The sequence below is a fragment of the Dipodomys merriami genome, unplaced genomic scaffold (assembly GCF_024711535.1).
Source record: "Dipodomys merriami isolate MVZ:Mamm:240054 unplaced genomic scaffold, mDipMer1.0.p SCAF_1, whole genome shotgun sequence".
NCBI classification, from domain to species: domain Eukaryota; kingdom Metazoa; phylum Chordata; class Mammalia; order Rodentia; family Heteromyidae; genus Dipodomys; species Dipodomys merriami.
Window position 1 is genome coordinate 75,659,265 of NW_027202270.1, and position 12,848 is coordinate 75,672,112.

The 12,848-nt window shown below is 38.4% G+C and overlaps 1 pseudogene; it reads left to right on the forward strand.

The window, feature by feature from the left end:
* The first annotated feature begins 12,354 nt into the window (after positions 1–12,354).
* On the forward strand, positions 12,355–12,469 carry LOC138835276 (small nucleolar RNA SNORA40; annotated as a pseudogene).
* Positions 12,470–12,848: the final 379 nt, after the last annotated feature.

A 12,848-nucleotide genomic window follows, 5' to 3' on the forward strand; every position in this document is an offset into this window, starting at 1 on the left:
TTCTACTAACATTGTAGTATAATTCAGTAGGCTTGGCTTTTAATTATTTGCGTAGAAGGTTGCATAGAAGATTACCCTACTGTGTAAAATGTAGTTATTTAATCAAAGGCCAAAAGTGATTGATATAGCTGGAACCAACTTCTGGGACTCCTTAGCCAGTTAGTAATAATGGCTCTGGTACTAGATTAACAAAGCTGAGGTCAGATGACCAATTCCTTAATCTTTCTTTATGCCAGAAGTGAAGTCTTTAACTTTCCTAAAAGTCTATGGCAAGACCACAAAAAGTAAAAGAAAGTAAAAGAAGAGAATTTGGCCAAGCATAGGCAGCTCATGCATGTAATCCCAGCTACTCAGGAATTGAGATGTGGAATTGAGTTTATTTCCAATTAACCACCAGAAAACTGAAAGTGACACTGTGGCTCTAAGTTGTAGAGTACTAGCCTTGAGCAAAAACAGCTCAGGGACAAGACCTAGGCCCTGAGTCCAAGCCCCATGATAGAGAAATAATCATATAAAATGATGCTCATTGAAATGAACTCCAAGAAATGGATACAAGAAGCTTTTTGTTGTGCTGTTTGCAGTTCTTTCTTTTCTTTTTTCTTTGGTTTATTCCCTTTTGTCACTGTTTCTGATTTTTGTACCCTTTGTCTTGTATATAATAAGTTTATCTGATTTGAGAAGGGGAAGGAAAAACACAGGAACAGAGAGACCAAGAGTGAACCAATTCAACGGTGTTGGAAATGAACTGGGGGAAGGGGACCTGGAGAGGAAAAATTGGAGAAAATGAGGGAGGGGTGGCGCTGTTCAAAAAGAAATTCATGCACTACATGACTTAAGTAACTGTAAACCGTCTGTATATCACCTTTACAATATTTTTTTTTGGTTGTAGGGCTTATACTCAGGGTCTGGGAGCTATCGTTGAGCCTCTTTGTGCTAAGGCTAGCACTCTAGCACTTGAGCCACAGCACTACTTCCAGTTTCCCAGTGGTTAATTGAAGGTAAGAGTCTCACAGGGACTTTTCTGGCAGGGCTTGCTTCGAGCCACAATCCTCAGATCTCAGACTCCTGGGTAGCTAGGATTATAGGCATGAGCCACCAGTGCCGTGCTTACAATAAATTTTTTTTAAAAAGAAGAGAATTTGGATGGGCAAATTTGCCACAGAACAGGATAAACAACATGAAACGTATGTACAGGTCTTCCCTGGCACTTCCATAAAAGGTTACCTCAAAAGGAATTTACTTTTTTCTCCTTATCTTTTGTCTATATATTGAAGAAATTCACCTGCATAATCTACTAGGTGGTCATATGTAATACTCGAAACATGAAGGCATACTCATTGATTCATTCAGCAAACATCAGTCATCTGTTGTACACTAAGTACTTCCCTAGACTCTTGAATCAAAGCCCCTGCCCTCGTAAAGCTTCTGTTTTTATAGGGGGAGACAGAAAGAAACGTGTAGACACGCAAACAACTTTAGATGTGATGTGTATGAGCAAAATAAAATAAGATTATGGGATAAAGGGTATCCGTGTGTCAATCAAGAAAAAACCTAAGCTTTGACAAGGGATGTGAGGGTAGAGCAATGCGAATTGGAGACATTAAGCTACTCCTGGATGATAAGAAGCAAGTTTTCACCTAAAGCTCAAGAGATATGATTTGAGGAAAGGACAAAGGTTTAAATAGTGTCAAGCTTGCTCTATGCATGAGACATAAAACTGGTGTGGCTGGAGCGTAATAGAAGAGGAACAGCATGGTAGGTGTTAAGATAGGAGAGGGAGACTGAGGCCAAATGAGTCAGAACCTAAATACCATGGCAAGTAGTGTACATTTCATTCCAAATGCAAGGTAACACTGCTGGCAAAGTGGTGGTGGTCAAAGCTGACTGCCATTGATCCCTATCTCCCAGTACTTACTCCCTTCTACATTATATCAGAATTTGTCTGTGTGAGCAAAAGCCAATGTCAGAAGCAAAGAAATGTGACTTCTGAGGCTACATTACAATTTCTCAACCATGACACTATTGACATTTTGGACCAGATAAGTCTTTGTTGTGGGAAGCACTATACAATTATTGACAGAATCTCTGCTCTCTACTCTAGATGCCAGTAAGGACTTCTCTCTGTGGCTGCAATAATAAAAATGTCTCCAAACCAGTTCAGACATTCACTCATTCACTGCTCTGTGTGTGTGTGTGTGTGTGTGTGTGTGTGTGTGTGTGTGTGTGTGTGAGTGTGTGTGTGTGTGTGTGAGTGTGTGTGAGTGTGTGTGTGTGTTTCATCCTGGGTAGAAAACAATGAGTTACATCACAAAATTACTGTAGTTACTTCCTTGTCTACTTTCTCTAATTGTTCATTCCAAGGAAAGGATGGCTGCCATGTTGCTTTAATGCAGAGACAGCTCCATAAAGAGGCTCACATGGTAAAAGAATTAAGGCCTTCTGCTCTGGAAAAACTAGGAATCCATGGAACATTCCTCAATACCATAAAGGCTGTATATGACAAACCTACAGCCAGCAATATACTCAATGGTGAAAAACTGAAGCCATTTCCTCTTAACTCAGGAACGATACAAGGATGTCCACTCTCTGTGCTTCTCTTCAATTAAGTATTAGAATGTCTAGCTACAGTAATAAGACCAGACGCAAACATAAAAGGGATCCAATAAGGAAAGATGTAGTAAAACTCTCCCTCTTTGCAGATGACATGATCTTGTATATAAAGAATCCTATGGACTCCACTCCCAAATTACTCGAGCTGATTCAAAACTTTGGCAAAGTAACAGGGTATAAAATTAACCCTCAAAAATCAATAGCTTTTCTTTATGCCAACAATGAGAAGAACGTGGCTGAAATCAGGAAAGCAACTCCATTTGTAATAGCCCCACAAAAAGTAAAATACCTAGGAATTAACTTAACCAAAGAAGTGAAGGACCTCTATGATGAAAACTTTAAAATCTTAAAAAAGGAAATCAACACAGAACTTAAAAAGTGGAAAAACCTCCCATGCTCCTGGATTGGAAGGATCAACATCGTGAAAATGGCAATACTTTCCAAGGCTATCTTCACATTCAATGCGATGCTTATCAATATTCCAACCTCATTCATCAAGGAAATAGAAGAAACAATCCAAAAATTCATATGGAACAATAAAAGACCCCAAATAGCAAAAACAATCCTTAACGGAAAGAACAATGCTGGAGGAATATCAATACTAAATCTCAAACTACTACTAAGCCATAGTAATCAAAACAGCTTGGTACTGGGATAAGAACAGACCTCAGGACCAATGGAATAGAATTGAAAACCCAGAAATGAACCCACAGACCTTTAGCCACCTAATTTTCCATAAGGAAGTTAAAAAATAGAATGGAAGAAAGACAGTCTCTTCAGTAAATGGTGCTGGCAAACTTGGTTAATCACCTGTAGAAAACTACAGCTAAATCCTTATATATCACTCTGCTCCAGAATCAACTCCAAATGAATCAAAGATCTTGAAGCCAAAGCAGACACTCTGAAAACATTACAGGATGGAATAGGAGAAACCCTAGGTCTCCTTGGCACAGGCTGAAATTTTCCCCAAAACACAACAAATCAAAGAAAGGTTGGACAAATGGGATTGCATAAAGATACAGAGCTTCTGCATGGCAAAGGACATAACTAGCAAGATCAATAGAAAGCCCACAGATTGGGAGATGATCTTCACTAACCATACAATGGACAAGGGTCTCATATGTAAAATATACTGGGAACTCAAATAATTAAATCCCTGAACAACAAACCCTCAAAGAAACAACTGCCCAATAAATAATTGGGTGAAAGACTTAAAGAGAAACTTTTCTGAAGAGGAAATAAGAATGGCCAATAGACAAATGAAGAAATGTTCAACCTCTCTATCCATAAAAGAAATGCAAATCAAATATCATTGAGATTCCACCTCAACCCAGTTAGAATGGCTATAATCAAGAAATCTAGTAACAACAGATGCTGGAGAGGGTGTGGCCAGAGGGGAACACTACTACATTGTTAGTGGGAGTGTAAACGTGTTCAAGCACTTTGAAAAGTATTATGGAGGTTCCTCAAAAGACTCCATATAGAGCTCCCCTATGATCTAGCAATCCCACTTTGGGCATTTACCTAAATGATCATAAACAAGGCCAGACTAAAGCTAACAGCACACCTATGTTTATTACAGCATTATTTCCCCTAGCTAAGATACGGAACCAACCCAGAAGCCCCTCAGTAGATGAAGGGATGAAGAAAATGTGGCATATATACATGGAAATCTACGCCTCCATCAGAAAGAAGGACATCATCCCATATGTTAGGAAATGGAAAGACTTGGAAAAAATAATACTAAGTGAAGTAAGCCAGGCACAACGAAACATAGGTCCCATGATTTTCCTTATTTGTATAACTAGTATATGTCTGGGACAAGCAGAAAAGGTCAGATAAGATGATGTTAAGCGAAATGAACCCCATGATGGGGACATATGTGGGTTTTTTCTTCCTTGCAATTGTTGCTAATGTATTTATAAGGTACCATGTGATTTTTTTGTTGCTTTGTATGTCCATCCCCCAAAGTATTACCCCTGTTTTCACTGTATTTGATGTTGGTATAATTTGGGGAAGGGAAGAGGAAAAACAAAATGTTTAAATAGGGATACAGATTGACCCATTGCAACAATGAGATGTACAAGACGCTATGTCGAAAAATGAACTTTACAATTTAGGGAGTGGGGTGGGGAGGTGTAGTTGAGGAGGTGGGAGGGATGGGATGGTAAGGGAAAAACGAAAGAGGCAGCAACAATGCTGGATAAGAAATGTACTTATTCCTTTGCTCATGTAATTGTAACCCCTCTGTACAGTATTCTCGCAATAAAAAGCATACAAAAAAGACTCTAACTCTTAGACATTTATGTGGACACAAAATTTTACTGTATTTTCACAATAAAAAACATAAAAAAAGAAGTAAGGCCTTCTGTGAATAGTCATGTGTCCTCCAGCTGCTTCACTCAGGTGGATATTTCCCTGGTCAGCATTCTGACTTCGTTCCCAGGAGGTATCCTGAGCTAGAACTTCCCAGAGAGGCTTCTCCTAAGTTCCTGACTCATATTGATTGTGAGATAATAATCTTATGTTGTTTAAAACTAATTTTGTTCATAATTTGTTACTCAGCAACAGATGACTAACAGACAGGAGTTAAGAAGAAGAATAATCTCAACTGATCTGGCAAACAAGACTACAGAGGAGGCAAAGAAAGAAACTGGATACAAATTAGAAGGCTATTTTGATCATCTGAGCAAGAGATTATGGTAGCAGTGTTTAAAGACTGCTAGTTCTTATAGCATTTCTTGAAAACAATTAAGAAGTATCTATTCCTCAAAGTATTGTAATTACAGATGCTAGCGGATTGTCTTGAGTGTATAGTGTTTTCAGAAGATAAAACATTCAAACCATTGGCTAACAATTTTTTTTATAAATATTCAAGTTTACAGCACCTATTACATTGGTGGTAGGGTACTACCATATGTAGTATGTACAGCCTATTCAGTCATACATGGAGATACTAGTAGTGATTTTACAGAAAAAAATCTCAGGCCGGAGAGTTTTAGATGTACCATGGCTTGGATGATGAATATGAGGAAAAGACAATTACTGAGTTTGTTTGAGTAATGAGTTAATTGGGGATTATGTTTTAAAGAAGAGGGGTTCTATTGGATAACAAAGGAAAATCAATGATTCTTTTGACCACACTGAGCTTGAGTTCTCTAACAATTAACTAAATTAAGATGTCAAGTAGGGAACTGAATTTGGGAGCCTATATCTCAGGGCAAGAGAGCAGAGTTAGAAATAGGCAATTAGGTATGATCAGCACAGATGAGTTTTATAATCAAAGGACTAAATAAGATTATCTAGGAAAAACTGTTGCTACAGAAGAGAACATACCCAAAGATTGAGTGAGACTTGAAATGTTCCAACATTTAAAGATTGGAGAGAGATGAGAAACACAGAAAGGAAATTAGCAAAGTTTGATCAAGTGAAAAACAATGGAAAAAGAGGGGAAGGTGGTGGACTAAAAAAATAAAGCATGAATCTCAAAAGGATGGAGTGTTCAGTGGAGACATTATTCAACCCAGGCAGGCACACTGATCCAGGGGAGAGTCCTTTATCTGTACCAGACACCATGTTACTCTTAATGTACAAATGTACAAATAACAGCAAGCATGCATGCTGTGCTTTCCATGTACCAGACATTGTTAGAAGACTTTTACCTAGGTTGAGTCAGTTAATCCTCACCAGAACTATATAAAATAGAATCTATAATCCCTACTTCAAGAAGAAAGGACTGAGACCTGGAGAGGTTAAATAGTCTTCCAGGGGTAACACTGTTAGGATATAGTAGAGCAAGGATCTGGAGTCAGCCATCTAACTTCACAGGCAAATGCTCTCAACTTCTGTGCCATGCTCATAATAAGTAAAATGAGATAATAGTAATTTTTAAAAGAACTTTCTACATGGGGTTGGATTCATTAAGTTATGGATTCACTTTTAAACCTTATTCTGTAAAACATATTTTTAAAAGCTGATGCTTTTCCTCAAATCATTCCCTGTAGGTGACACAATGAAGTCAATCAGGAATAGATGGAGCCATCGGGAAAATCAAGGCTCCTACTAAAACAGAGCCATGTATGATGCACAAAATCACTGCTACTGTGTCACTATGCTCAAGAAAGCATCAAAAATTCAAACCCATTTATTTCCATTTTAATGGAAACATTGCTCAAGGCCTTGGAGGTTCTTCAGATTCTCATTTTTACATTCAGCTATGCAACTTAGTCCTTCCCTTTTGCCCCGTCCCATCTCATATTCTCTCAGTTCAGCTTCTTGGCTCTTTTGGTGGGAGTCAGGTATACTTGAGAATAACTTGATAGTGCCTTGCCTGTATACCTTGTGTCCCTTGCTTTATTCCCATGATTTCTCTGTCCCTTTGGCAACCCACTCACCCTATGTTTGCACATATACAGGTATACCATTGTAAAGGAGCTGACACTTCATTACAGTATTTGACCAGTGGGGACAGTGGCTGGTGGACAAATTCTCACTGCTTTAGTGAGAGAGCCTTATGGGTACTTCCACAGAGCTCCTTGGAGGGCCCTGAAGGATTGAGCCTGAGCTGGTCACATTAATGGCCTCAATAATAAATGTAACAGAGAAAACTTGGCTTCTTTCCTTCCATGTTTTACTTTCTAGACTTCATTTCTGTTCCCAGAGGTCACTTCTCCAAATAAATTGCATATGTCAAGCCCCTGCTTCAGATATCACTTTACGGGTGAATCACATTAAGGCCATCCAGTCATATCGCCAATGGATTACAAGAAGGTTGAGGTTGAGTCTTACCTGAGAGAGTCATGATCCACTTGCATGCCCCTGGGATTTAGAAATAGGCTTGGGTTTGGCCCTGGTTCCATTGCTAACTTACAAGGTAAACACACACACGTACATGTGTGTATACATACATATGTGTGTATATATTTACACACACACACATATACACACACATACACACACAGAGTTTTCTGTTATAAAATGTGAAGAAAATCATGATGCCAGAGTGTTATGCAATAATTCATATATAATAAAGTGACAGGTTTGTGTAAATTTGATAGAATCTCAAATGGAATGAATCTATATATATGTATATATGTACATATAGAGAAAAATTTGTTAAAAAGAATGCTATATATATACATATATATAAACACCATTTATCTATATACCATGAGAAAATTATTCCAATAGGGATTTATGTAATATGTGACCACCAGCCATATGTGATTATTTCAGTTTACCTTAACTAGAAATAAAATGTCAATTTCTGAGTTGGATATGATGACACATCCCTTTTATCTCTGTACATAAAAGGCCAAAGCAGGTGGAATAAGAGTTGGAGGTCTACTAGTGTTCCACAGGAAGACTGTCTCAGAAAAATAGAGATTCAACTCTTCAGTCACATTAACACATCTCAGGTGGTCAATATCTACATGTGGCTAGTCGTTACTGTCTCACTAGATATGCAGATAGAGGACATTTCCAGTATCATATAACACTCAATGGAACAGAGCTGTTATTCAGTATTCTTATTGCAAAGAAAGTAAAGGCAAAGAGGATATCATGTCCTAAATTTTCTACAACTATATTCATTAGGCAGCTATCCAGGAATTTTCCTCCCTGGAGCTTTCTATCCATCTAGTAGTCCAAGTCCAGTGTGATTGTGGCATGGTGCCTAGAGCAAGGATTTCTGGGCCTCATCCAGTACAGGTTCCAAAGCATACAGCTTTAGTAGGGCAGACATCACTCCTTTGAACAACACAATACTGTCTTCTCACCAATGTTTGGCACAGTGGAAACTAGACATTAATTTCTTAAAGGCAGGGGGCGGAGAGGAGTCAAGTCCAGTTTTGCTACAGAGTCACAGCCCAATCACTGTTCACCTGCAGAACGGTTGTCAGTGCACTGCCACACTAACCATCATACAGGAGGGTGAGGGCCTCTGTACACAAGCAATATGCCTATATATTCTACATAGTAAGACACATGCTGATAGTGCTATGCCTCTGTGCCATTTTCCTTCTGAATCTTTGATGGTTGAGTTGGTTTTTCACAGGAGGTACTGGAGGTACCCCCATACTTCTACTAATCCTCATAAACCTAGTAGGCTGATGGGCATAGTTCCTGGCAGAGATGGGCCATCAAGGTTGTGAGGTGAACAGTTTGTCTTACAGATCTCCCTTGGTACCTATCCACTAAGTGTCCACTGCTCTCAGCGTGGATCTCACTTCTGCGGGGTCCATCCTGGTATCATACTTGCTCCACAAGTTTTATGGATTTGATATGGTTTTGCTCTGATATTTCCCACTATCAAAATTGATCAATGCCTATAAAAGTGGGTAAAGGTGTTTTCCCTATGTGGTCCAAGTAAACAAAAATATTCTTGAAATATGCAAGATCTTAAATCAATACTTCCCCGTGAGGAAATCCATGTGCTTATCTGAAAGTCACTAATCCCCATTAACCTCCTGTTTCAATAGCCACCCCTATCCTCCATCATATGCTCATACTCACAAAGCAAAGATCATAGAGGTGGAAGAAATAAAAACAGCTCTCTGTGAGGATAATTTAAGTTTGTTGAACCTTGCTTTCACTCACTCTTTAACAAGACTGACTCAAGCACCTACAGGTCCTGACACCAACAATGGAAGGAATATTGGATATGTGCTTGGCCAGTGCTCTGGGTCTGTCTTGCACCTTTTCTCCTTGTGCTCACGGGCTACACTTTTGACCCACGACACCCTCTTGAATGTGCTTTGTTCTTTTGCCACCTGCCTTTCCTAGCTGTGTATGTCTACCTTGCTTCTCATTTCTTGGCTCTGGAAAATGTGCATTGCATTAGTTCCCAAATTAACATCCCCTCTGACTTCTCAAGATCTAAAAATCAAGGCTCAAAACAGAACTTTGAAAAGGTGGTACCCCAAACGGTAGCAAAATCCAGTAGGGGTACAAGGATGCATCTTACATGTGTCTCATATTATACCAATACATATATTTGTTGTGTAAAAGAGATATTAAACTATTCAGCTTTTACATCAGAGCACCATAGTTCACATTATGGCTGTACTATATCATAACTGCAGAACTAGCAGAAGTTATTTCTTCTTCCTGACTCACTTCCTTACCTACAAATTGGACCCTCCATCATCCCTTTTATTTAAAAGTTTTATTGTAAAGGTGATGTATAGAGGGATTGCGGTGTCACCCCACCCCCTCCTTGTCTCCCACTCCCCCCAACTCCCCTCACCTCCAAGTTGAATAGTTTATTTCTATCAGAGTCTAGTGAGTATCACTGCTGTATTTTGATATGGTTTTAGATGTTTAGAAATGGGATAAAGTATAAATAGCATTTAGCACAGTCTTCTCAATAGTTGGTGATTAATGATAACGATAATCACTAGTATTATTATCTGATCTATGTTTCCATGATCATTATTTCCCCTTTAATAATTCTTGTGCTCCCTGATAACCAATTAGAGTTAGAAGTTAAATAGGGTATAAGCAAGAACACCACAACCATTGCCACGGTAAGAATAAATTCTGCTTTCTTGGCTCCCACCTGCCAAGACGCAGATGCTACCAGAGAAATGATTAGACTTAAGTGCCTGTTTATTTTGCCCCTTTTTTCCCTCAATTCTCTTGACTTCTACTAAAAAGATAGTTATTTATTTAATCAGCTAGTCAAAGGAGTTTTCCTTTGTTACTTTCACAGAAGTGATGAGAAGAAAGAAGTGATCATTAAAAAAACAGGTGAAATGGCTCATTTTCTCTTAATTTTCACTACATGCTTAAGGTGATATTTTTTATGAACACAGTAAAAAAAATCAACAGAAGGATGATTCACTATTTTCTCAAATAGATTTTTGCAGTGACATTTTGCAACAAGATAGAAATTATTTCTCAAGGAAAAAAAATCTGATCTTCACACACAAACAAAAGAGAGAGAGAGAAAAAACCCACAAAACGACATTTTTTTTCCTCCCTAGAGCATACCGTTCTTTCTACGAGACCTGCCTTTCACCTCTGCAGTCATCTCCAGGTGTTAATAGAAAATGCTTTGGTGTGTCTAACTCCTGCAAAGCATGAATCATCTCCAATCCCCACAGAAATGAAAATTAACATCCTGAGTTTATGGGGTTGGCATTCGCCTACAAAAACCAGGCCTCCCATTTGAATATAAATATTTTTGGATGAAAAGCAAAGCTTGAAGAAAAGAATCTCAAACTTCTCACATACTATTTATCTGTGCTTCTCCTCTTCCTCAACCTTTAAAAAACAGGCACAGATACAACAATTCAAGACCCTTTGTGTGGCGTCAGGAAAGTACTAGCACCATAGCAATCAAACAGCAAAGTAATTTGCTCCAACAAATGCCTTTCAAATGGCTAGCTGGAGCAATTCACAGGTGTATCCTTTGTCCTTCCATTTTAATAGCTGGGGCAGAGGTATGTGGGCCATAAATAATTATTTGAGGGTGAGGGACAAAGGATACATGAAGAGAAGAGTCATTCCAAATGAAAGGTTTTTATACCACTTCAACATCCATGGTCACCAAATGAAAATGAATCTACTTTGGCCTTTTGTGACCAGTGAGCGGACATCCCATTCTTCACCTGCTGCTAAGGACACTGATATTTTTCCAACTTAGTGAGAGTGGAGGAGGTGAAAGCCTTGACAAAGACAAACACTTCTGTTTACTCAGATTATACAATTACCAAGCCTGGAATGCTGCTGCAGGGAGAGATTTCAGGGACAGCATGCCCAAAATTGTTCCCCAACAGCATTTAAAAATCGCAACAATTCTCCAATACTTTCCACTGCTTCCTTCAATGATAGTGTAACAAGCCAGTAGGTTTCTGTTCTTGTCCCGTAAAATAATTAGTGATATTTTCAGAGAGGCCAGTCCCTTTTTTGCTGAGAGCAATACCAAGAGTGGCAGACAAGTGATTACTGGAAAAATCAACATGGGTGTGCTTTTTTGTGCAATCTGGTCGATTTTATAGTCTTACTATTATTCTAATCTTGTGAGGAACAGCTGATTTATCTGAAATTAGGATTGCAAATAAAGTGCAGGATACTGAGTTAAATTCCAGAGAACCAAAATAAAACAGGGGTCTTTTAAACTATAAAAAATGCCCTATGCAATATTTAGAATATACTTATACTAAAAATAGTTGCCATTGATCTGCAATTCAAATTTATTGTGTGTTAGTCAACGTTCTGTTAATACAGTAAAATACCAGAGATACTCCAATTATAAAGAGGAAAGATTTCGGCACGCTGTTTTGGAAGCTCTAGTCTATGGGCAGATAGACCTATTGCATTTGGCCCTGTAGTAAGACAGTAGATCATGGCATGGCAAGGAACACATAGTGAGAAAAAGGTTCAACTAATCGGGGTCAGGAAGCAGAGTAACAGGCTGGATTCTCATTATCCTCCTCAAGGACATTCCCAGATAGACATCCTACACTCTACCTCTTGCAGGTTCTACCACCTCCCAATAATGCCATGTGGACACACAGGTTTTTGAGGACTTTTCAGATCCCAACCACAGCAAGCTGGATGCCATGCATTTTTATTTACCTATCAAATTTGGCAGCCCTATTTGATACCACATAGGTGTCTGTTGTTCAAAAATAAGTAAGATAGATAAGATTGTTCTTCAAAAATATTTATGCCTATATCCTCTTCTATCTGCTGAGGTAAAATCTAAATTCCCACTCTATCAAAAATTGGTCTTAGGTTAGTTCTTGTTTGTCACTGTTTAATTTGTAACAAAGACAGGTGCAAAACATAAATCCTCCTTGAAACCCAGGATTCATTGTTCAGTATGAGTTTTGATACATGTAAGAAGTATAACTCCTACAAGAGTTTGAAGTGTTAGGTATATTGATACCCATTCAGGTTGCCTTTAAGAATAATGCTAATCATTCAATAGTAGGAAGAAAGAAAGAAAGAAAGAAAGAAAGAAAGAAAGAAAGAAAGAAAGAAAGAAAGAAAGAAAGAAAGAAAGAAAGAAAGAAAGAAAGGAAGGAAGGAAGGAAGGAAGGAAGGAAGGAAGAAAGAAAGAAAGAAAGAAAGAAAGAAAGAAAGAAAGAAAGAAAGAAAGAAAGAAAGAAAGAAAGAAAGAAAGAAAGAAAGGAAAGAAAGAAAGAAAGAACGTCAAGCCTAAAGACATATAGTATACTCCTAACTTGAACTGGGTTTGGTTATGTAAACTACTTTGGCCAATGAAGTGT